Source organism: Podarcis tiliguerta (assembly GCF_965153285.1).
Source record: "Podarcis tiliguerta genome assembly, chromosome: 3".
NCBI lineage: Eukaryota > Metazoa > Chordata > Lepidosauria > Squamata > Lacertidae > Podarcis > Podarcis tiliguerta.
This window is the reverse complement of record NC_139536.1, coordinates 94,523,820-94,548,921: the sequence shown is the minus strand read 5'-3', so window position 1 is coordinate 94,548,921 and position 25,102 is coordinate 94,523,820. Positions and strand designations below refer to the sequence as shown.

The window sequence follows — 25,102 nt, the reverse complement described above, 5'->3', positions numbered from 1 at the left end:
GAAAAAGCCCTGATTTCTGTCATGTTTTTAGAGTACTGAGCTCTTTACCATTTTGTCATCTGCACAGGAAGCTGCAAATGCTGTGTTAGACCATTGCTTAATCTTTCTCAGTGTTGTTGATAATGGTCCTCCAGGATTTCAGAGAAGGCTATTTCCCTCCCCTACTTGGATATGTCAGCTGGGAATTCTCCATGCAACGCATGTGTACAGCCACTGAGCTATAACTCCTTCCCCCAAATGTTAGGAAAAACCATCATTTTTCTTAGGCTATATGACCATGAGTTCAGCATATTACTCAAAAATTTCCAAGAGCGAGTTGGGATTAGGCCTTGAAGTGTGTTATCGGGAATCCTAGCATCCCTTTTGGACCATAAATGAGGAATCTTTGAGACTTTGAGACTGGTGAGAGGCCAAACCTTCGACTCTGATCAAGCAAGGTGTTCATTGTTTACATTGAGGAATTTTGCTTAAGGCTCCAGAACTTCGCCCGCAAGCCAAGACATCAACATGCACTATGAATTTTAAGCAGTGTAGAAAGGTGGTGGAGGCAGTTGGCACCTCTCTGGCATCTAATCAGATTGTTATGTGTGTGTGTGTGTGTGTGTATACACACATCAGGATTAAATGAATACAGACCAATTAGTTTGCACTAATGATGAATTCCAGAACTAAAGAAAATGTCTTGCTTAATAGTGAATATTTTTTATTGATATGCTATTATTTACATAAACAAGTTTCCCTCCAACATGATATGCACTGCCTTACCTTCCATTCCAATATTCAGAAATGAACTCCATCTTTCAGCAAATTCAACATGCCATAGTCTTCCCTCCTTTGAACACATTTTCCTCATTTATTTCTGCCCATTCCAAACATTTGATTAACCACGGCCACTCTGTTAGTGCCTGCTACTTCCTTTCCCCCCAAATTATTTTTATTATTTTTCCAAATTATGAAAAATCAAACCAAATTACTTGAATACAATTTCTTAAAATCAGGTTTCCCGCTCCTGTTGCAAACCTATGTCGACCATTTCCTCCCATAGCTGCATCATTTCTTATTTAGTGTCAGTTGTCAACCTTCATTCGCCATTACGTTAGAGCCTGTTACTTCCATTCCTGCCGGTATACACACATGCACACGCACGCACACATACTCAGCAACTACCAGGCAGATACATACTAATGGTACCAGATTCAAAGCTACCTCATCCTCAATTACTTTGAACAAAATCAGCTGCTGTGGATCGCCATGTCAGAGATGCCTCCAATAGTTACGATTCGGCACCCCCTTTGCACCACATATGCAACAAATGGGCATCCCTGGCTGTTAATTTCCAGCATTTAAAACGGTTTACGGAATAAATTTCATTTTAACGGCAGAATATAGGTCTGCGTACTCTACTGATCTCTGGAAAGGAGGGTTATCATAGCCGCTGTGAAAAGTGTCCCAATGCTGCAACCGGCCGTCTGATTGAGAGATGCAATTGCGATGCAGAGCAGAGGGATGCTAGGAATTGGTTTTAGCTGCAGGGCCACAAGGAGCAGACAGGTGCCACTTTGGCTCACTTTGTGACTCACCACCTGTCAAGTGGAGCAGGGCCATCTGTATGGCTGGAAAGGGCCAAACTAGGCTCCAGTTTGCGTCACTGGGGCTGGATTCAGATCCCTGACTGAAAATGCAAGAGCACTTGTTGTGCCTTCATCTGGTCCTGGGATCTTAGAATCAGGTCCCGTGATCCTCAGTGGGGTAGGGAATCTTTTTCAGCCTGAGGAATGGGCCAAAAAGGCAAAAATGTGAGTGGAGCAATGGATGTGGCTCTGACCTTTGTACAGGAGCCTACATTCCAGCCAGGTAAAAGTCACATCTCAGTCGTCTATTCAGAGGCATTATCTCATTTTAAGGGGGCATTCCAGGCAGGCAACAGCACTTGAGGAGGCTGCAGGGCAGAATTGTGGCCTGAAGAGAAACCTGGGGGCCAGATACAAATGCCTGGAGCAAGCTTGGGTCCCCAAATGCTATTGGACTACAACTCCCATCATCCCTAGCTACCAGAACCAGTGGTCAGGGACGATGGGAGTTGTAGTCCAACAACATCTGGGGATCCAAGATTGAGAAAGGCTGGCCTGGAGGGTCACATTTGACCCCCGGGCCTCAAGTTCTCCATCCCTGGTCTACAACCTCAGTGCCATGGCTCCTAGGATTGGCTTTAAAGGAAACGGGACTCTCTCCCAAAGCTTTAATTGTAAGTGCTTTCATTTAAAGACTAAAGAACACCTATCAGCCAAATTCTACTTTTAAAAAATTGGAACAGTTCATATCAGCCCTGGGCAATCACCCTGCATGCTATATTTGGGTGGAACAAACGTTTTAGGGTATTCTCAGAGATGAGCCAAGGCAGATTTGGAGATAGTTTAGCTTGTTGCAAATCCAAGAGCTTGTGATTTGTAGCTTTTTTGATCTTGTGGCATTGGAGTGGAAGTCATTCAGCTTATACATGATGAGAATAGTAATGAAAAACCAATTTGCAAGCTGGAAGTTAAAACGTTCGAGTAAAAGACAGGTTGAGTTAGTTCCTGAGTCGAGAGAAGTTGTACTTGCACTTCTTCAAAGAACTAGAAAGATAAATAATATATATTGTTTTCTGTTTCTTATGTAAAAAAAATAATAAGCAGAGTATCAGCATCTTTGCCAGATGCAGAAATTTGTTCTGGATGAGTGGGGAGGAAATGGGCAGAATAACATAAACCATTAATCATTAGTGCCTTTCCATTAAATAAAATCTCTAATAGAGCCATCTTACTTTTCTAAGATGAAAGGATGAAGCCTGTAGCTTCAGCCTCACAAATTAACTCAAATAATATAGTCATGTGGTGTATAGAATGGTAGTACCTGAATGTAAATTGAATTCCTGTTTGCATGTTCAAACTGGCTCCATGTGGCTACTGTTTATGACACTCAATGTCAGTATAGACTCTGTGAAGCATCATATGCAAAGCCCCAGACTGTTTATGGTTCCCACCAGATGAAAATGGTCCCCACTAGACTGCATCAGTAGACAGTGAGCTCTTCTTCACTGGAGGTGTTTAAGCAGATGTTTGACAGCCCTGTTACTAATTCTGTATTTGCATCCTGTACTGCAAATCCCACAATGAACCAGGGCTTAGGCTAGATGACCTCCAAGATTCCCTGCAGTTCTCTGGATCTATATTTGGATGGGTTTTTGTTTTGTTTTGTTTTTTAAATGGAGGGCTACTACAAACGTGCAAAAAGCAGCACAATAAAAACAAATGAGAAGGTGGTGCTGTGGGTTAAACCACAGAGCCTAGGACTTGCTGATCAGAAGGTCGGCGGTTCAAATCCCTGCAACGGGGTGAGCTCCCATTGCTCGGTCCCTGCTCCTGCCAACCTAGCAGTTTGAAAGCACATCAAAATGCAAGTAGATAAATAGGTACTGCTCCAGCGGGAAGGTAAACAGCGTTTCCGTGCGCTGCTCTGGTTCGCCAGAAGTGGCTTAGTCATGCTGGCCACATGCTGGCCACATGCTGGCTGTACGCCGGCTTCCTCGGCCAATGATGAGCGCCGCAACCCCAGAGTCGGCCACGACTGGACCTAATGGTCAGGGGTCCCTTTACCTTTACCTATGTGCACATGGTCATCTGCAAGGGATTCCCACATGGTGGGATTGATGTTACAGCCTTCATGTCATGTTTGCAGAATCTTTGTAAGCATTGCCTGGTGCCTGAAGCCAGCTCCCCGTAGAGCAGATCCTTGGGGATCCTGCCATCTTCCATTTGTGGACGTGACCGAGCCAGTGTAGGCGTCACTGAGGCAGGAGTGTGAACATGCTGGGCAGTGACCAGAAGAGGGCTGACTGATGGGAGGAGCACACAGAGAGAAAACGCCACGGTGCATCTGCAGCAGCTCAACTGGATGCCTTCATCTGCCCCAGCGGCACCAAACATGTCTCTCCTGTATTGGTCTCTAGAGCCACAGCAGGCGCTCCAGCCTTCCAACAGTTTGACTCCCCTTCTCCCAAATGGTGCACTCCTCCATTGTCTCCTGAGAAAGTCGGATTCCAACAACAACATAATACATGCATATCAATTATGGTAAATGGTTATAAGCCATAAGAATGGCTATGTAGGCCAGAATCAGAGAAAGGTAGCTAAGCTTAAGTCAATGGAACCATATAGGTTGTGACTGATTTAAGTCCCATTGACTTCTGCATCCTAATCATAGTTAGTTTGTCTGGAGCAGGGCAAAACACTCTCTGCTCTTTGATTTTGCTTGCTCAATCTGCTCTGTAAGTGATCTGTAGGAATTGTTCTTGTTGCCAACGAGGAACCCAGAAGAAGAAGAAGAAGAAGAAGAAGAAGAAGAAGAAGAAGAAGAAGAAGAAGAAGAAGAAGAAGAAGAAGAAAAGTTTGGATTTGATATCCCACTTTATCACTACCCTAAGGAGTCTCAAAGCGGCTAACCTTCTCCTTTCCCTTCCTCCCCCACAACAAACACTCTGTGAGATGAGTGGGGCTGAGAGACTTCAGAGAAGTGTGACTAGCCCAAGGTCACCCAGCAGCTGCATGTGGAGGAGCGGGGAAGCGAACCCGGTTCTCCAGATTACAAGTCCACCGCTCTTAACCATATGGCCATATGGGAGCATGCTATGAGGCTGCTTAAAAGAAATGCCCCTTTGAGCATCTGATTGTGAATTTAAAAAATACAATGAGATATTTTAGCAAGTAATTGTGCAGTTCTATGCATCTTTTTTCTGAAAAGCAAGCCCCATTAAACTCAACGAGACATACTTTTCAGTAGACATGCATGGGATTGTGCTGATTTTAAGTTAATAAATAGCTGCTATTTCCTAAGGCCTTGCTGCATAAGCATAAGAGTGGTTTTAACCCATGGCAATTCAACATGAAAAATCATGGCATTTCAGCAACACTGTAGTGTTGCCCCTGGCAGTGTGACAGGCAGGTACAGCAGTCCAGATGTTTAGGCTAGGAACACAAAACACATTAATCCTCAACAATTCCACCGCAGGGCTTTGTTCCACAGCTGCATTTCACTTTGTGCTCAATCACATATTGATCAATGGCAACAATAGCTTTGAAAGAGAACGTTTGTTTTGCTAATGCGCATTGAGTCATGAAAATCGGCATGACTTAGAAAACAAATTGGGAAGAAACCTGATTCTCTTATAAATATGTTAGATGATCTTTTGCATAGTTTCAGTGTTTGCTAGTTTTACATGTTTGGCCTGAGAGCTTTCTCTCAGAAAGGCTGCACCCACCTAGCTCCCTTCTTCTTATGCATACAAAACAACAGAAGTAGACGTCTGGTATCAGAAACAGGTTCTCTGTAAGACCCCCGCTTACACTGTCCAGGCTACCAGCATGTGGGAGGTAATTCTTCCCAGCACCATTAAACCTAGCTCATTGTTGTGCTTCAAACATGTTGAATGCTTGTCTTCCAACTATAACAATTTGAATTCTCTGCCACTATTACAGTGGTCGCTGCTATCATTCTGTGCTATGTCTGTCTATTGTAACCTGACAAAGGAGTCCATTTATTTATATTTCCTTTCCAGAAGCTAAGATGAGTTATTGCCATTTCTAAATCAGCAGTGTGCAGCTGCAAGATGTTTCTTGTTCAAGCACATTTCCTGTTTGTTCTTTAAGTTTTAAACACTAATGTATTTCATCCCTTAGGTCCAAGGTAAGGTTTATGTTTAAGATAATGATCACACCTCCATCCATCAATAAAATGACTCACTTATATGCAATAGATGGCAGAAAGAGCAGAGTGGACACACAATCCACCTAGCCCTTTCTAGGACTTGTTGCATCCCCTCATTCATCTTGTGGGCCTGAGAAGATGATGGCTAACTAATGGACGTGAATCTGGTATTAGCTCTTGTCCAGAGAAATGAGGGCTGCACAGTCTTCCAGAGTGTTCCCAGGTAGCATCTTAACCATTCTGTAATTCTTCTGCATTTATAGTTTGCCCTACACACACAACAACAACAACAACAACTTTTATTTTGCGGTAAGAACATTTTTAGCCCTATTTCTATAGTCTTATTGCATGAGCATAGGAAAGAAAGAGAGGGAAATTATTGCTGCAATTGCATGCATACACATTTTGCAGCAAATTTCACTGATCTCAGTCAAATTTGCTTCTGAATCATTTGGCATAGGATCAGATTGCATGGAGCCAACTGCAAGCAGGATTCAGTCATGACATTGCTCTCATTTTAGATTTAAAACCATGTGCAGGAATAGTCTCTGTACAAACCACAGCCATCAAATCTATCAGTTACATGTAAGGTAAAAAGGTAAAGGACCCCTGGACGGTTAAGTCCAGTCAAAGGTGACTATGGGGTGCGGCGTTCATCTCCGCTTTCAGGCCAAGGGAGCTGGCATTTGTCCACAGACAGCTTTCTGGGTTATTTGGACAGCATTACTAAACTGCTTCTGGCGCAATGGAACACTGTGACGAGTGTCAGAGTGCACGGAAATACTATTTACCTTCCCGCCACAGTGGTACCTATTTATCTACTTGCACTGGTATGCTTTCAAACTGCTAGGTTGGGAGAAGCTGGGACAGAGCAGCAGGAGCTCACCCCGTCATGCAGATTTGAGCCGCTGACCTTCTGATCAGCAAGCGCAAAATGCTCAGTGGTTTAGACCACAGAGCCACCCACATGGGCTGTTTGTAGATGAGGTCAACTCAGTTATCAGGGCTGCGGAGTTTGACAGCGAAATCAGGAGGCAGGGAAGTCAGCTACCACCAGCTCCCTACTGCACATTTTACTCTGGATCCAATTCATTATTTTTTTCTCCCATTTATATCCTACCACTGAAGAGGAAACGGAAAGCCTAGACAAAGCTTTTGTTCACAGGTGATAGTGCTGCTGAATCATTGCTATGGCTTCTGCAATGATATTGACCAGGGACATAGCAGGGCTATGGTGATTTAGCTTTTGTTCTGGGAAACTCTTTGATGTTCACTCAAATGTGTTTTCACCTCGATTTAGGTGGTTATTACATTGGTGTTTGAAGCGAACATAGATCCCAGAAGGAAATTAAATGCACTTAGTTCCTCTTCATCACTACCACCATGAATTAAATCTGCTGAGCTCCAAGTAATAGCAGCGCTTGAGGAACTGCTGCCTCTAACACAAATTAAAGCTAATTAACAAATGACAGAGAACACAGCTTAATGGTCTCCACCTCAGATTTAAAACATTTGCTTGTTATCCGCCCATAAATATCACATTGCAGAAAGTGGCTGAAGCTGGCTTTAAAGGGTTTCATTGCCAATGCAGGTTCCCACATACGAGGTATGGGCTGACAATTTAACACAGTAAAAATGATGCCACTTCAAAAGAAGAAGAAGCCTTCATTCTGGGCCCGTCTACATCTTTTCAGCATTGTGAAGATATTTAAAACCATGAGCACAAAAGGAGCTCCCTAGAACTATCGCTTCTCTGCTGTCTTGCAGCTTCACCAAGTTCTCTGTATCTCAACCAGAACTCTATTTTTCTAGAAAAAGAGATGCCAGGTAAACCTTGTTTTCTTATAATGACAATGGCGCCCACCTGAGAGGTGCCAGAACTGAGTTCTGGTGAGTTCTGGCTGGACAAAAGCCCCACTCTTATCCTTTAAATATATATATATATATATAAACCTATAAAACACATACATATACATTTACACAATTACACAATACACATACATGAAACACTATCTTATTTTCATAACACAACACATACCTGCATTACTCTATATAATACCTACCTATACTGTATATATCAACATACCTACACACCTACCCCACACCGACACCCACCAAGTGACTTGACTTCCAGCCCTTCTTGTTACGCTACTTTATTTTTCCAACTAGCTTAAACGCATTTCATTATTTCCTTAATCTCTTCTTCTATCTTAACTTTACTCTCCTTTCACTCTAATCATTTTCTGGATTCACTCAATATCTGTCAGAAATTATACTTTTTCCACATAAATTTTGATGTATTCCTTAAAGATAGCCTACTCCTTATTCACTTTTTGTACCATATCTCCTCTTATCCTCCCTCTTAGTTCAGCAATATGGAAGTATTCCATCATTTTAGATAACCAGTTTGTTTTTGTTGGGACGCTGCTGCTTTTCCAATTTTTGGCAATCAATAACCTTGCCACATAAATATTGGTCTGACCATTCTTTTTATTTCCTCTGACATGATGCCTAGGAGAAAGGATTCTGGTTTTTTTTCCCCCAAATGAGAACCTAAGCATCTTTTTCAGTTCGTTATAGATATTTTCCCTGAATCCCACTATCTCTTTGCACTCCCACCACATATGTAGAAAGGTTCCTGCCCCATAAGCCCCGCTCTTATCCAAATAGAGAGACTTAAATCAGTTCATACAGAAACAGCATGCCATAGTTGCTTGTATAGTGAATGTTTCACATATTAAGTCTCATTTTTAAAGAAACAAAGTTGTGTGTTGACAAAAGGGAAGTGTGGTAGAGAGCATCCTAAAATGCCTGCTGTTCTTTCAGAGAGAAAACAGGAAGGTTGCTGATCAGGATTATCCCTCACGCCTAAACAGAAAGGCACTTTGAAGCCACTGTGTTTTGTCTTAGCCCCATTTCCCCACTAGCTGAATTTGTGCTGTCTCTGATTTGTGTGTCAAGGGCTGTGTACACACCACTGCTTTAAGACACAGTGAGGGTTGCTCTTTTTCCCAATTTGAAGTTAATTTGGAAGAAAAACACGCCAATATGCATTACGTATTTCATCAGAAACAGCGACAGGCTAGATACAGGATAGACATGGATTGTGTCAAATGTTGTGTGTACACCACTTTTCAAAGCAGTGGTGGGAATGCACTGGATGTGGAGTAAATAGGAGTGTGTACGCAGGCTGGATGAGTTTTGAACAAACTGCAAAGCAAATCAGACTGATTCTCTGGAAGCCTTGCTTTCAGCAGAGGAGGAGCATTTGGACTCATAGAGGATGGCAGGATACTGGCAAGAACTGCTGAGTCATCAGAAGATGTTGAGAGAGAGAGAGAGAGAAGCTGGGTCATAGGGGACCCAGTGCAGCATTTGCTGTGAGGAGAAGGGCCAAAGAGCAACCAAGTCTGCAAATGAATAACATTAGAATTGGCGGTTTTACACGGGGATTAGTCAGCGATGCAGTTAGGTAATTGCAGGCTCTGAATTTAATAAGCTTATAGAATCCCCCCTTCTGGAAATGGCAAAGTGCATTTCTTCACTTTCTTCAAAAGGTGGTAAGCCTTGTTGCATTTGGAGGCCCTGTTGCCCATTTTCCTGAGTGGGGGCCTGGATTCTGTCGCCCTCCCCCCAAATCCTGCCCTGACAATGCTGCTGGTCTTACTGGGTGCAGCAGGTCCTTTTAAACTGAAATTTTGTTGTAGAATTATTAAAGAAAGAAAAGCAAAAGGGAAAACACACAGAGAGAAAGAAGGGGGGAATGGTTTTAGAAAACAACAACAACCAATCAGTTAACATTTACAATAAAATAAACAGCAATACATGCACCATAATTTATGTATACAGAAGAAGAAGAGGAGTTTGGATTTGATATCCCGCTTTATCACTACCCGAAGGAGTCTCAAAGCGGCTAACAACCTCCTTTTCCCCACAACAAATACTCTGTGAGGTGAGTGGGGCTGAGAGACTTCAAAGAAGTGTGACTGGCCCAAGGTCGCCCAGCAGCTGCATGTGGAGGAGCAGGGAATTGAACCTGGTTCACCAGATTAACCACTACACCACACTAGCTCTCTATATATGCCACCCAAATGTCCAATTATGTATCCAAACAAAGTTGTTTATGAAAAGTGCATAGCAAGAGCATTAAGGCCTTCAGCCCATTGCATAATAGAGTACCTTGGATCCAGAAAACCTTGGTACTCAGACGTTTTGGCTCCTGAATACTGCAAACCCGGAAGTGATGTCCGATGGGACTTCCATGGCTTCTGATCGGCTGCAGAATCTTCCTGCTGTTTTCAAATGTTTTGGAAGTCAAACGGACTTCTGGAACGGATTCCGTTCGACTTCCAAGGTACGACTGTAGATGGTTAGTATTTATCCTTATAGAATCAAAGTATAAGTCTCTTTGTGACTATAAGGGTTCATGTAATCCATATTTGTTGCCCTCCCATTAGACTGGTACCTCAGGTTACAAATGCTTCAGGTTGCAGACTCCGCTAACCCAGAAATAGTAACTCGGGTTAAGAACTTTGCTTCAGGATGAGAACAGAAATTGCACCGCTGCGGTGCGGTGGCAGTGGGAGGCCCCATTAGCTAAAGTGGTACCTCAGGTTAAGAATAGTTTCAGGTTAAGAACGGGCCTCCAGAACGAATTAAGTTCTTAACCCGAGGTACTACTGTAGTTTCCCCGCTACAGGGAAATAATTCAAGAGTGTGTGAACACTGACAAATATCCAAGTAATTTCTTTCTCCACATTGAACTCAGAAGAGTTATTTGATCTGCCTCTCTTGAGGTGGCCAGAAATCTTTGAATTTCCCTAAGCTTTCTTAGCACAGGCTGCATTTCAGAGAATACACATTATTATCAATGCTATTTGGAAAAATAATAATGGAAATGCTCTGTACTCTGTCCCTTATGAACTCTAAGTGTTCGAACAAAGCAAAAAAATTCCTTCCAGTAGCACCGTAGAGACCAACTAAGTTTGTTATTGGTATGAGCTTTCGTGTGCATGCATACTAAATGTTCAATAACTTAATTTCAACCTGCTGCCTATTTACTACTATGATGTATCCACTACGTTCATAAGGAGGCTTAACTGAGTACATGGAATGTTTTATGTTCCTCACCCTCTGAAATGTATATCCGAACAGCTTGTTTATATTTCATGATCTCCCAGTGCTGCTGAATCCTCTGTTTCTTTATGTTTTCGGCAACATTCCACTACAATTGGTACATCTTCAGATTAACAGCTATGTAGCTGGAGGCCCACAGTAAGGCGGCAATAATTTCACATCATGCTGAAAACAATATAATAAAGCTGTGGTTTTTTAAATTCTCCTATTGAAGAAAAGGACGCAGGTGGTGCTGTGGGTAAAACCTCAGTGCCTAGGGCTTGCCGATCGCATGGTCGGCGGTTTGAATCCCCGTGGCGGGGTGAGCTCCCGTCTTTCGGTCCCAGCTCCTGTCCACCTAGCAGTTCGAAAGCACCCTTAAGTGCAAGTAGATAAATAGGTACCGCTTTATAGCGGGAAGGTAAACGGCGTTTAGTCTCTCAGTAGCTCCTTTAAAAAGGTAAAGGACCCCTGACAGTTAGGTCCAGTTACAGACGACTCTGGGGTTGCGGCGCTCATCTCGCTTTACAGGCCGAGGGAGCCGGCATTTGTCCGCTCCGCAGACAGTTTTTTCTGAGTCATGTGGCCAGCATGACTAAGCCGCTTCAGGCGCAATGGAACACCGAAACCAGAGCAGTGCAGGGAAACGCCGTTTACTTTCCCGCCGGAGTGGTACCTATTTATCTACTTCCACTTTTTGGCGTGCTTTCAAACTGCTAGGTTGGCAGGAGCTGGGACCAAGCAACAGGCGCTCACCCCGTCGCGGGGATTCAAACCGCTGACCGTCTGATCGGCAAGCCTAAGAGGCTCAGTGGTTTAGACCACAGAGCCACCCGCGTCCCTCAAGTAGTTCCTAGAGATGGATGAATCTCACAATTTCGTTTCTCTACGTTTCTCATTCTTCCAACCTTCACTTCAGTACTCTGTTTCCGCAGCAATTTGTGACCCCTCCCCACAGAAAATCCTCTTGAAAAATCAGCAGGATTTTAGGATGAATATTCCTTTTTCTGTTTTATTGAAGAAGAAGAGGATATTTTAATGCCACCATCATCACAGAGGTGTCTGTGGAGGGGATATATTGATTGAAAATGTCTTCTAACTGATTGATTGTCTTCTAACTGTATTTTAACTTTTGAATAAATGGGGTTTTTTTTACAGGATGAATATTTCCCAATAATCATATTTCTATATGCAGTTTTGAAGAACATGCACATTTTTGGCAAGCAGGTTCCCCATATATAATGTATTTTTGTATGTTATTTTCACTTACACATGCTTTTTGTGCCTTTCCCCATAATGTATGCATTTTTGTGCATGCTGCTTGGTTGGAGAAAACTTTTATGTTATAGGGCTGGCATATAAATAATATAAATTAGTAAGATTGCACTGTTAGTGACAAAACTGTTTTTTAAGCACGCCTGTATAAATATCTATCTATCATCATCATCATCATCATCATCATCATCATCATCATCATCATCCCACCCTTTTCTAAGATATACTCTTGCTGTTGCTACTGTGGAAATGCAATTTTGGTGCGCCCCTTGTGGAAGGGGACAGCAATTGCAGGAAGGGAGTCGTCCCATAGCTCTATCTTCCAACTCAGCCTTGCTACCTCTTAACTTTCAGTCTTTGCCTCATCTATAATAGTGGCGGACTGCATTTAACATTTATCTCTCCTGTTCTGCGTGTAGTTCTGGCCCAAATCTGGAGTGAAATGTGTGTACTTTCAGGTATGACACAATTCCCCACAGCACAGGTTTCAAGGTGACCTTGCCCTGCATCTAATAACTTGCCATTTTTATTTTGAAACTCTTCAGTTCAAAATCTACAGCAAACTACTTACAAATCCTTGCTAAGGGTTGTTGTTGTTGTTGTTTTGCAAGGGGGAGCAGGGGTGACATACTGTGCTTTCTAGGGAAACAAAACATTTGAGATTTGTTGCTTATTTGAAATCATCTCTCCGGAGGGAAGCGCCGCTAACATTCCGGAGATTTTTGATTATGTTTTGAAAAACAAGGCAAACAGCCGTCAGGCCAAAGCAGTATGTGGCATCTCCAGAACATTTTTCCTGCCAAGAAGATTGCTTTCATGGCGCAGCTGGCCATGTGGATTTATACAACAGCGTTTCAAAGTACTTGGGGCGTCCGTTGCCATAGAATTAAACTTCACTTTCAGGGGGAAAGCTTAGTTTGTGATAAAAGACATAATAAAATACGAGGACGATTCTGAGATGCCTTTAAAAATATAACAATAAAATATTGGGCCCTGCATCAGAGGACTAAAATATATTCAAAAGTAGCTCTGGAAAAATCTGCTTAACAGACAAGATTATGGTACTCACATAATCTTTTACACCCTTGGTCTCCAACTGGTGGCTGTAACTCCCAGTGGTGGATATGAAAGCCTTGTGATTAAGGCAGGTGTGGAATCAAGCAAATTAAGAACAACAGCAACATTGTTGAGTTCATATACTGTAAGGGAGCGGGTGGCATTGTGGTCTAAACCACTGAGCTTCTTGGGCTTGCCGATCAGAAGGTCGGCAGTTCGAATCCACACAACGGGGTGAGCTTCTGTTGCTCTGTCCCAGCTCCTGCCAACCTAGCAGTTCGAAAGCACGCCAGTGCAAGTTGATAAATAGGTACCACTGCGGCGGGAAGGTAAATGGCATTTCCGTGCGCTCTGGCACTCGTCACAGTGTCCCACTGTGCCAGAAGCAGTTTAGTCATGCTGCCCACAGGACCCAGAAAGCTGTCTGTGGATGAACGCCGGCTCCCTTAGCCTGAAAGCAGAGATGAGTCGCCTGTGACTGGACTTAACCATCCAGGGGTCCTTTACCTTTTTATCATATACTGTCCAGACCTACCAGAAAATAAGCTCTATTGAAGCAATGGGGCTTCCTTATGTTCAGGCATACATAAGTCTCATACTGTAATTTTAAACATGACTGTGGTAGGGAACTATACTTGCATAAGCCACTGGAAAATATATCGCTTTGTAGTGCCTGTGTGTTTTGTTTTAAAGTGTTATCCAGATGGCTTAAAAGTGTTCACTTTGAAGATTAGGTTTCTGGAATGGTTTTGGGATTCATGCCAGCCTTCTGTGCAAATGAAATGAGCATCTTCCCCACCCTGGACAATGCTCCCCTAGACCCTATTATTACTGAGGATTTCATTGGCCGCTAGCCTGTTTCTAAAGAGCATGTTACATCTTTGCTTTCACATGGCTTCGGGTACCACACTCTGCCTCAACTACCTGGTTGGTACCATGTTGTTGTATGATCTACTGATAAATCAGTATTGGTAGTTTTAGAATGTGCTCTTATATCTAGTAAGCAGTATCTATTAGGAGAAAATGAGCGCAGATTTTTCAGACCAGTAGGGAAGAAATGAGTGCTGTTTGAAGGCAAACTGCATTAAGTCCATGTTGAAGCCAGACATGGTGTTTAGTGACATCTAGGGACCATATTGCATATTTTCCTCACTGCATCCAAAGGTTTGAAGTTGAGGTCAAAACTATTATCTATGGAATGTCAGATGTGTTTTGTCTCTACAAATGGCAAGTTAGCCTTTCTAGGTGGTTGAGAAGCAAGTGAGGCATAAAGTTAGGAATAATAAATTGGGAAGAGAACTCCTCATTTCCTGCGGAAGGGGGAAAGGATCCACAGTGGCCGAACTCTGATTGATTGATTGATTAATCAATGAATTAAATTTATATCCTGCCGTTCCTCGCAAAGTAGTCCAGGGTGGCAAACACACAGGGTAACAATTAAAAACATCTGAAAACGATTCCAGTCCAGTTGTTCTTCAGAAGACCACAAATACAACATGTGCTGCTCATGTGCCACAAATGCTGTTCTGTGTGTGGGTATGCAATGCCTTATACAAGGATGTGTGTGCGAACTTGTGCAAGTAGAGCCAGGCTTCTAGATTTAAGCTGGACTCCCTTCATTTTAAAAAAGAGGCTTCACAGTCTTGTTTTTCAGCCATGCTGCAAACCTGCCTTCGCGACTGAACAGCCAGACGTGCTCCCACTGCCACCATTGCTTCAAGCTCCAGCCCAGTATTAACACCCCGGAAGGTACTGGTCTCAGACTTCTGCCTGTTTCTAGCCCAGCTCTCCCTCACACATCTCTCTGGCTTTTGTCCTCACTACCAGTGAGGTGAGGACCTCAGTAGCACAGAGCAACTTCCCTTCTTATACAGAGGGTCCATACCTGGGGGACATTATCGTTCGTGCTTTGCTAATTCCACAATGGGATCCTCCATTACATCTTAACTCTTAATGGATCCAGGAATTAGAAGAGACTCAGAAAACATACAGCCTCCCCCCTTTTCCCCAATACCATATTTTTGTTAGAAGAATATGTCTAATAATCAGCTATACAGAGCGTCTCAGAACCCAAACGATTCGGAACCCGAACGCCAAAAACCTGGAAGTAATTGCTTCTGTTTTCAAATGCACCTCGGCACGTTTCTCCATTTTTTCAATGCCCATTGATCCTCGGTTTTCAAACATTTCGGAAGTCGAACAGTCTTCCAGAACAGATTACGTTCGAAAACCAAGGTTCCACTGTAGTTCATATTGAACCCATTACTAGTAAAAGAGAGAAAGATGCACAATTTGCCCTGCTTCAAAAGCAAAACTTGAAACATAAAACATCTCCATCTTTTGTTTAGCTTCCTGCTATTCTGTTTACAACTCTTTTCCAATGGTTTTCCATTCCAACCTTCCCACTCATAAGTCACAGATTTGACATCTTCTGAAAGAGAAAATGCTTGTATTCCGTCACAGAGCAATGGTCTCCATCACTCCGCTATCGGTGAAGCTGTTTGCCTGATGTAGATATTGATTACCTAATTACCTTGCTCTGTGTTTTCCTTCCAGGTTGTCTGTGATTAGGGGTGGGGAAGAGACAGCTGACTATGTACCAAGCTAGACATTATCTGACCCATGTATCTCCCAGTCTAGATCCAGGATAGGCAACCTGTGAACCTCCACTTGCCATCAGACTCCAGCTCCCATCAGCCCCAGCCAACCCCACCAGTGGAAGATGGGTATTATAGTCCAACAACAGTCTACAGTTTTCCCATCCTTGAACCAAGTAGAGCAGATGTGTAACATTATACCATTACATTCAGTCTTACTCGAATGATCTTCACAGTGCACTATTGCAGAAATCTTTCTGCATGGCAGTGGCGTGTGAGGTCTTCTGTTGTGAGAGACTTGGCCTTGCTGTTTTCCCTGGTCATATTTCTGCCAGTATACTGTTTTAATAAAACTTGGTCCTCTCACAGGGTCTCTAAACACCACGAGAGTCTTTGATCTACAGTCATAGCTCTTTTCAGAACACCTCCTGGAAAACACTGATATATTTTTCCAGATGGGTACGGAATCAGACCCAATATGGACTAAAAGTGTCTACAAACTGGGCCATTTGAGTTAGGGTAGTGTAAACAAACTCCATCAGCCTCCTGTTATTTATTTGTTTATAGCATTCCTCCAGCGTTAACTTACAAACGTTCGAGCCTATTTTTATCGAGTTTAATAAAAAGCTTCTCCTGGGTTAAGAAGCCGGAGGCCAAGTTTCTGCCTGGATCATAGCCACAAGGCTGATCTACAAGATTCAGAAAACACAGGTTGGCTATGTAAGCAGGGAAAGATGTTTTAACTTCAACAGCACTAGCTTCTATTGCTCTGTTGTAAATTATAAAGTTGACTTGAGGAAGAGAAGTATATAGTTTTAAGGCTGAGCACATGCACACACACACACACACTGCTTTTTTCAGCTGGAACTTACTGGAACTCAGTTCTGGCACCTCTCAGGTGGGCGCCATTACCGTGATAAGTGAATAAGGGAGGCATTCATGGTGAGTTCCAACACCTGGCGACAGTACTACTTGAACCACAGTTCAAGAAGGACACTGACAAACTGGAACGTGTCCAGAGGAGGGCAACCAAAATGGTCAAAGGCCTGGAAACGATGCCTTATGAGGAACGGCTAAGGGAGCTGGGCATGTTTAGCCTGGAGAAGAGGAGGTTAAGGGGTGATATGATAGCCATGTTCAAATATATAAAAGGATGTCACATAGAGGAGGGAGAAAGGTTGTTTTCTGCGGTTCCAGAGAAGCGGACACGGAGCAATGGATCCAAACTACCAGAAAGAAGATTCCACCTAAACATTAGGAAGAACTTCCTGACAGTAAGAGCTGTTCGACAGTGGAATGTGCTGCCCAGGAGTGTGGTGGAGTCTCCTTCTTTGGAGGTCTTTAAGCAGAGGCTTGACAACCATATGTCAGGAGTGCTCTGATGGTGTTTCCTGCTTGGCAGGGGGTTGGACTCGATGGCCCTTGTGGTCTCTTTCAGCTCTATGATTCTATGATTCTATGATTCTATGATTCTACCTATAGCACTGTGTACGTACACCCCCCCCCTCCCCGGAAGGAAAGGTCTCTATTCCACTTTACAAGCCAATGAGCACTGCTGTCACCCTGAAGCTGTAATTGCCACATGTCTGTCTGGTGGTTCCCTCACTGCGAGAAGCAAAGTTCCAGGGAACCAGGCAGAGGGCCTTCTCAGTAGCAGCGCCCGCCCTGTTTAACACCCTCCCATCAGATGTCAAAGAAATAAACAACTATCTGACGTTTAGAAGACATCTGAAGTCAGCCCTGTTTAGGGAAGTTTTTAATGACTGATGTTTTAAGGCAGTTTTAATTTTCTGTTGGAAGCCGCCCAGAGTGGCTGGAGAAACCCAGCCAGATGGGCGGGGTATAAGTAATAAATGATGACGACGACGACGATGTATCAAAATAGCTAGAGCTGTACAAGAACTGGGAAAGATACCTGCCTCAAACCCTGCATAGCTAGGGGTCAGTGTTAACAATCAGAAGCTTGACGGACCAATGATTTGACTCGGCATAAGGCATCATCCTGCACTTCTATAGTTAAGATCTACATCAACTGCAATGGAAGCTGCTGAAAATGGAAGAAAAGGCCTTTTCATCTATCATGCCACATCCATCACACAGTTGGTTACTGAAGCAAAGAGGGGAGAGTTTCAGCCTAGAGAGGAAAAGGTTGCACATTATTTAACATCATGATAGACGTTTCGAGTTCAGCTGTGGGACTCAACCCCGTATTTGATACACAAGGGGTGGCGGTGGCGAAACACCTAAGACCTGCTTGTCAGGTGCAACGGTATGAATGGCTGCTAAGTCACGAAAAGCATAAGGCAACTTCTGTCGCTTGTTCCCTCCAGATGTGAAATATACTCGGAGTTGAGTGTGAATTTCATGCTCTTTATTCAGCTCGTAGTAGCAATGAATGAAACTTTTCCCAAAACGTCTAGCTATACATACATTATTTACACAATGGGCCCCGTGTGATTGGCTAATTCCGGGCTGCTCCTGCAGGCCAATCAGGTTGCGGATTCACTTCATCCAGGAGCCTGATTGGCTGCTCCTGCAGGCCAATCAGGTTGCTGATTCACTTCCACCTGGAGCTGGATTGGATGGCTCCTGCAGACCAATCAGACTGCTGCATTCTGGATCCTATTGTTCTAGGATTCAGCTCAGTACATAGCGAGATGTGTTGCAGTTGCAATAACTTCCTTTCAAATACACTTTCTTGGAGTTTTATTAGGGCAGCTCAGAGCTCTCCCATAGAGCTGCAGTAGATATAAACAAAACCAGGCATAATTGTTTTATTAGTGAGAAAGGATATGGAGCCAAAGTGGTACACTTTTATCACGGGAAAATGTTCCATGCCCTCATGCAATCCCACCACCGACGGATCACTGTACAGAAGGGTCCTGCTAACAGGCTCTCATAGCACTGCTAGAACGTTACATATTGTTGTAGCTCCAGCCAGACTAGAATTCATTTAATTTTGAAGGTCTTGCCCCTTTTTTGAGCACATCCTGCAATATTGTAACATGAAAAAAATAGGTAAGACTTTCCTTTTTTTTTTTAAAGGGGGCAATAGGTTACCTAATCCATGTGAGGAATATGGAACTTCCTTCCGAATTCAGCATAATATTCAACAGGATCAAGTTTCCTGGAAGCCTGGGATGTGAGGAGGGTGGGACGGAGAAGAATAGTAAGAATAAATAGGAAACAAAAAGACAGCTTGAAAATAAATTCCTGTGCTTGGAGCTATTTTTGGATAATGTGAAATGGCAATGTCGCAAATTGGACTATCCAAATGCTCATAAGGTTGTAAGTAATATAGTACCAAGTGCTTCCCAGGAATCTAAAAACAAGCAGTCTTTTACCCTGGCTGATCCTGTGTTTGTGAATATTTTTCTTGGGCTTATGTTTTCCATAGAATTAGTCAAAGAAATCCACTTTCTAACTAAATCCAGTGATGTGCATGCTACATTTTAGAAGAGCATGGAAATCTGGTGCAGTCCCTCATTAAAATATGTTTGTTTCCAGTGGACTGTGGTATACCTTATAGTTGCAATGACTACTTGCAACTTCTATTGATCACTTACAGATGTCAGGCTAGCAGAGCCATCTTTACCTGCAACAAGAGCCTGGGGAAATGTGCACAGCTCTACAAATCATGCAAGATTCTGCATGGAGTCCAGAACAGTGCTGGTACTGGTTCTTGTTGTTCTGTCACACTGTAAAAAGGCATCTTTCCCTTTCCTTTAGCTAGCAGAAGAGATGGCTACAGAAGTTAAACTGGAGCAGCTGTCTGTACAAAGAGTTCTTGGCACTCCTGGGCTGCAGTTGTCAGACTTTGGGTTGGTGCTGGCTGACTGCAGCTTCCCAAATATGCAATAGGATAAATTAATGAATTGCCACAGAGACGGAGGATACCAGCACTGCTTTTCCAAAGAAAACCGTTCTTGCAAAAGGCGTTTCTGAACATTTCAACATCTACAGAAGGTGGTGGGGTGCAAGCGGTATCCAAAAGTTTGAGATTGCTGCAGAACAAAAAAAAGAAAGCACTCTGAAGAAATTAATATACTGCATGTTCAGACCTAGAAACCTCTCCCCTAAATAAATTCATACTTGACTCAACTTTTTGGTTTGGTTTCTGGCAGAATTTAGGCCACAACTTTATTGATTACAGAAAGTGACTGGTTGCATAGGTTCTGATTCGACTAGCTCCCTGCAAGTAGCGCTGACCCAGTGTTCCAGCATAGGTCAAGTCAAGGGTGAACACCGGGATAAGCGGAAATCCGGGAGCAGGCTAACTCCACCACCCAAATGTCTCCCTGGACTCAGGCACAGGCACAACCCCCTCTCAGGGGTTGACCAAACCATTGAGTCCCTGGATTCCTTTAATGGAATACCCTTCACACAGGGATGGCGAGAGCGTTCTCCCATCCCTATCACCTGAACCAGAGCCTATCCACAACCTTACAAGTTGTGATGACTTGCTACGCGGCAGGCGAAACCCAAATGGCAACAGCCAATCAGCCAAATGGGGGGAAATCCTGCTGTGCCCCTGTCCCAACAACAGACGACACACGATGGCATAGAAAGGTCAATCGCAAAGCCCTAAAAGTAGGGAGAGGTGGGCGGGTGTTCCAATGCACGAGCCAAAAGAGGAAGCTCTGGGTCACGTGCATGGGCATAAATAGGTCCCTCGAACCGCTTGGACTGCGTCCCATTGGCCAGATTGCACCCAGCTTCAAGGGACCTACCAATTGGGTGTTGTGGTTGACCAAATGTACCCACCCACAACACAGGGTGTCGGTTGTCCAGGTCTCACCGCAATATGCGCCCTCTTTAAGGGAGGACCTGATTTGTTGTGGATTTGTGGGTGCCCTCCTTCTCCCTAGATTCCTGGATGCTGGGGTTTAATCAGTGTATAGAGAAATTTATATTAGAGTACCATATAGTGTTCTGATTTAATTTATTTTCTATATTATGTTTATGTATGTGGGTATTGTTATGTATTTTGTTATGTGAATTTATTTGACATGGTTTATTGTGCTGTGTGTGTATGATAACACACTTACATATTGGTTCATTGCAAACCTCTGAGACCCTTTGGATAGTAAGTAGCTTATAAATGAAATTAATAATAAAAATAAGGAGCAGGTCCAGCTCCCAAGCAAGTAATCTTATTGCTGTGTAACACATAAACAATACACCAATTGAAATGTTTTTAAGAGAAGAGACAAAATATAGGTTAATTCAAATATTAACAGGGTAGGTTCACACTATACATACATTGCTTTGCTGTTACGACCAATCCAGTGCTGTTTTTGTGAGGATAGAATTCATAATCCTTCAAACTAGGGAAGTGCAAGGTACTTTTAGAAGAGGAGAACATGTGAGGGGTAGCATGGCTGATCCATTAGACCATCTGCAAAATAGACTTAATGAAAGGTAGTTGTACAGACAAATCAAATTCATTCGTTAACTATTCATTATTGGCTCGACTTAAGCAAGAAGGCCTAGGGAATTTTCCGGCCTAGGGCCGTGACCTCTGTAGACGTGAGGGTCTCTTATTTTGGAAATCTGTTTATTTTTATTTTATTGTTTTGCACAGGGTACTTAAGTGCCCACGCAACTGGTGTCCCTATAAATAAAACGCAAGATGTAAACAATTGGGCCTTTGTAGGATTTAGCATTGTTCCACCAAAGTTTCCCCTTGCTCTTTTCCCAACTTAAGATTCCCACCGCTTTTGCTTGAAGAAACATTTTCCGTTCCCACGTTCTTGTTTCTTTTTAATAACATGCATTTAATTATGAAAATAAGGCAGGGCCACGGGGTTGCTTTGAGACTGATGGGTGTTTTGGACATCTGGGGCTTTCAAGAAACGGCAATTCTGTTTTTTGTGGGAATGTAGTCCTGGGACTGTGATCTTCTGTGAAATTGAGGGCCTGCAGTCATGAGGTAAAGACATTTCAGGGACTCCCATTTTGCACAGCACACTCTTTGCCCTTTTGCATCTCCTAAATTGGGCATCGTGTTTGGATGTAAAGGTACACAGAAACTGTGGGGGGGGGGGGGAGTCACAAGAGGCCAAAACAAAAGGCTTTCACCTCTCATTGACAGTTGTCCAGAGAGTTGTACAAGTCAACAAATCACTGACAATGCCATGCAACTCCAAACATTTGCAAAAAGGCGGCCACTGAATGAATCAGATGTTTAGTATATACAACAAGAAATATTTCAGCATGGAAGAGATGCCACAGGAGCTATGATACTCAAAAGAGATCACCTTTGCTGTGAGTCCTGGAAGACTTGCTTCTTGCTTTGCAGGCCACTTTCTACCTGGCCTGAGAGGGCTTTGGGGCCCTGAATGACTCCACCTACAAAAGCTGAGGCTGCTGAAGAGGTCAGAGGCCATCTTTGCTGTGAGTCCTGCAGGACCTGCTACTTAGGATACCTATGGACTCTTAGGGTGGGATATTGGTGAGGGGTTTCTGTTGGGTCAAAATTTAGTTTTGGAGATGCTTAATTTCCGTTGTTATTGGTATTAACTTTTTGCATCTTTATTGTAAGACCTTTTGTGAGGACTGTTCAATTTCATTGTACAGTGGTACCTTGGTACTCAAACTCAATCTGTTCCGGAAGTCCATTCCAAAACCAAAGCATTCCAATAATCAATGTACTGTACTTTAAAATAAATAAGACAGTATTGTAGATTATAAAAATGAAAATTATTATTTTTTTCCTTACCTGCACTGATGATAGTTATTGTATGGATGGGGGACTTTTATCCATTTCCACAGTCACAAAATCAATCAATCAGTAGTTGAACTTGGTTCCACAAAGTCACAAAAACAAATTGACCGAAAAAGCCTCAAAAACAAAAACACAAAATAAATAGCAAAAACAAAAGTGCCAAACTTAAGTCCCTTTGACTTCCGACATGTTCGAAAACCAAAGCGTAGCTTCTGATTGCTGCAGGCACCCTGGAAACTATAGCCAACAGCTGCATCGGACGTTCAGCTTCTGAAAAATGTTCAAAAACTGGAACACTTACTTCCAGGTTTTCGGTGTTTGGGAACCAAGGCGTTTGAGTATCAAGGCGTTTGAGAACCAAGGTACCACTATATACTATCGAGTCATTTTTATTCCTTGTTTATAACTACTTTTGTAATCATGCAAATCTTTCCATGTTATATGCTGCATTGAGCCTGGTTCAGCTATGGAAAGTGTTATGTACAGTGGTACAGGTTACATACGCTTCAGGTTACAGACTCCGCTAACCCAGAAATAGTGCTTCAGGTTAAGAACTTTGCTTCAGGATGAGAACAGAAATCGTACTCCGGTGGCGCAGCAGCAGGAGGCCCCATTAGCTAAAGTGGTGCTTCAGGTTAAGAACAGTTTCAGGTTAAGTACGGACCTCCGGAACGAATTAAGTACTTAACCCGAGGTACCACTGTACTGAATCCTAGAACAATAGGATCCAGAATGCAGCAGTCTGATTGGTCCACAGGAGCCACCCAATCCAGCTCCAGATGGAAGTGAATCAGCGACCTGATTGGCCTACAGGAGCAGCCTGGAATTAGCCAATCACATGGGGCCCATTGTGTAATATATATATATAGCTAGACGTTTTGGGGCAAGTTTCATTCATTGCTACTACAAGGTGAATAAAGAGCATGAAATTCACACTCAACTCCGAGTATATTTCAGAAAGGCAGCACACAAATAAACAATGATGGTGATGAAAGATGCATCAATATGAGCAGTGCTATTTTTCTAGAAGAATAGGCGCCATAAGTCACCACGAACACCTCCCTTGTTCCTCTAGAATGGTAATGGCGCCCACCTGAAAAGGGCCAGAACTGAGTTCCAGCAAATTCCAGCTGACAAAAGCCCTGAGGCTAACTGTACTAAGTTCATTCCTTGGGAACTACCACTTCTCTCATCCTGTGATCAGGCCTCTGCCAGGGTCATTGCCTTAGTTTCTTCTCAACTATCCAAACGGAGATAACAACTTTAATCCTACGCATGCTTACCAAAGGTGGGAGGTTAAGTGCATGCTTTAGCTGCAGAAGATCCCAAGTTGAAGTCCCCAGGTCTCTGGCCAGGGCTGGGAAAGACTGGTCCGAAGCCATGGAGAGCTGCTTCTGGTCCATGTAAACAATACTGTGCTAGATGGACCAATGGTCTGATCTGGCCCTAGACTGCTTCCTCTTTCCCCATATATCTAGAAGTTAACGTTCTTAGGATTAGACTGCAAAACCCAACAATGACATTTCTCTTAATTGTACCAGCTTGCCTTATACCACCACCATGGCCAGGGACAGCCCCACCATTAGACAAAACGAGGCATCTTCCTCTGTGCCCTGCATCCCCTAAGCTAGCCTGCTGCCCTCAGGTGCAGTGCATCATTGCCAGCATTGAAGGACTTGCTTAGCATTTCACATCCACCTTGACTTGCCACTATGATCTATGGATGCATCCAGGGCATTGTCTGGTCCTGTTTCATTGACTTGAGTTTTCAGTTCCTGCTGCCTGTGAATGAGGACAAGATGTTTGGCCCTATGAGCTTATAAATTCCTAGCAGGGGACAGGGGGCAACTGGGAGGCCATCAATGCCCCCATGATGAGAGGGAGGTGCTCCCACATATCCTGAGGGAATCAGTTGTGAGACTACCCTAGAAAGAGCCCTTTCTTTAGACCTTGAGCATCAGCTAACCACAAATCTACCCCTTTTCTGGGTTGAAGGCAGGTGGCTGCTGTCCATCTTCCAGAAGTGGCATTTGAGGTGCAGTGGGGGACATGAAATGCTGCAGAAAGACTCCACCCACCCACAAATCTGAGCCTTCCTCACTTGTCCAGAGTGTTGTGCACAGCCCTTAGATCCAAGGCATTGCCTCTTGATAATGATGATGAAAATAAACTACTAACATTGTTTTTTTTTTTAATAAATCACCAGCTTGTAACTTGCTAGGCTTTTGCTGCCCATGTACTCCCCCTCCCAATTCCTGCTTGCCCTCGCTGGCGTTCTTCTCCCCCAGTTTCTGTTGAAAGAATGCTGCAGAAGAGTGGAAAGCGACTTTCATCCTCTCTTAATGATCGGATCTCTTCTTCCTGAGAAGAAACAGCCTAGAGGTCTCGGGTGAAGAATGAGATTTTCAGCATTGTGACAAGAATCCTGTTTGACAACCCTGTTTATGTTGCAGGAAATAATGACTGCTGACAATTTTGAGGACCACCCGCTGGATTATTTACTTTCAGAGTCAACTCTGTTTAGATAGTGTTACAGTTTCGCATCTGGCCTGCCCGCACATGCTACTTGAAATGCTGTGTTTCAGTTAGC

The 25,102-nt window shown here is 43.4% G+C and overlaps 1 protein-coding gene and 1 long non-coding RNA gene across 2 annotated transcripts in view; one reads left to right on the top strand and one right to left on the bottom strand.

The window, feature by feature from the left end:
* Positions 1–25,102, top strand: part of TPO (thyroid peroxidase) — a 990,904-nt gene that overhangs the window by 251,345 nt on the left and 714,457 nt on the right. The window lies entirely within an intron of this gene.
* Positions 18,142–21,851, bottom strand: LOC310673476. Its single transcript, XR_014509057.1, has 2 exons — positions 21,048–21,851; positions 18,142–19,789 (listed from the first exon to the last, which is right to left on the bottom strand). It is a non-coding gene; the product is annotated as an uncharacterized lncRNA (long non-coding RNA).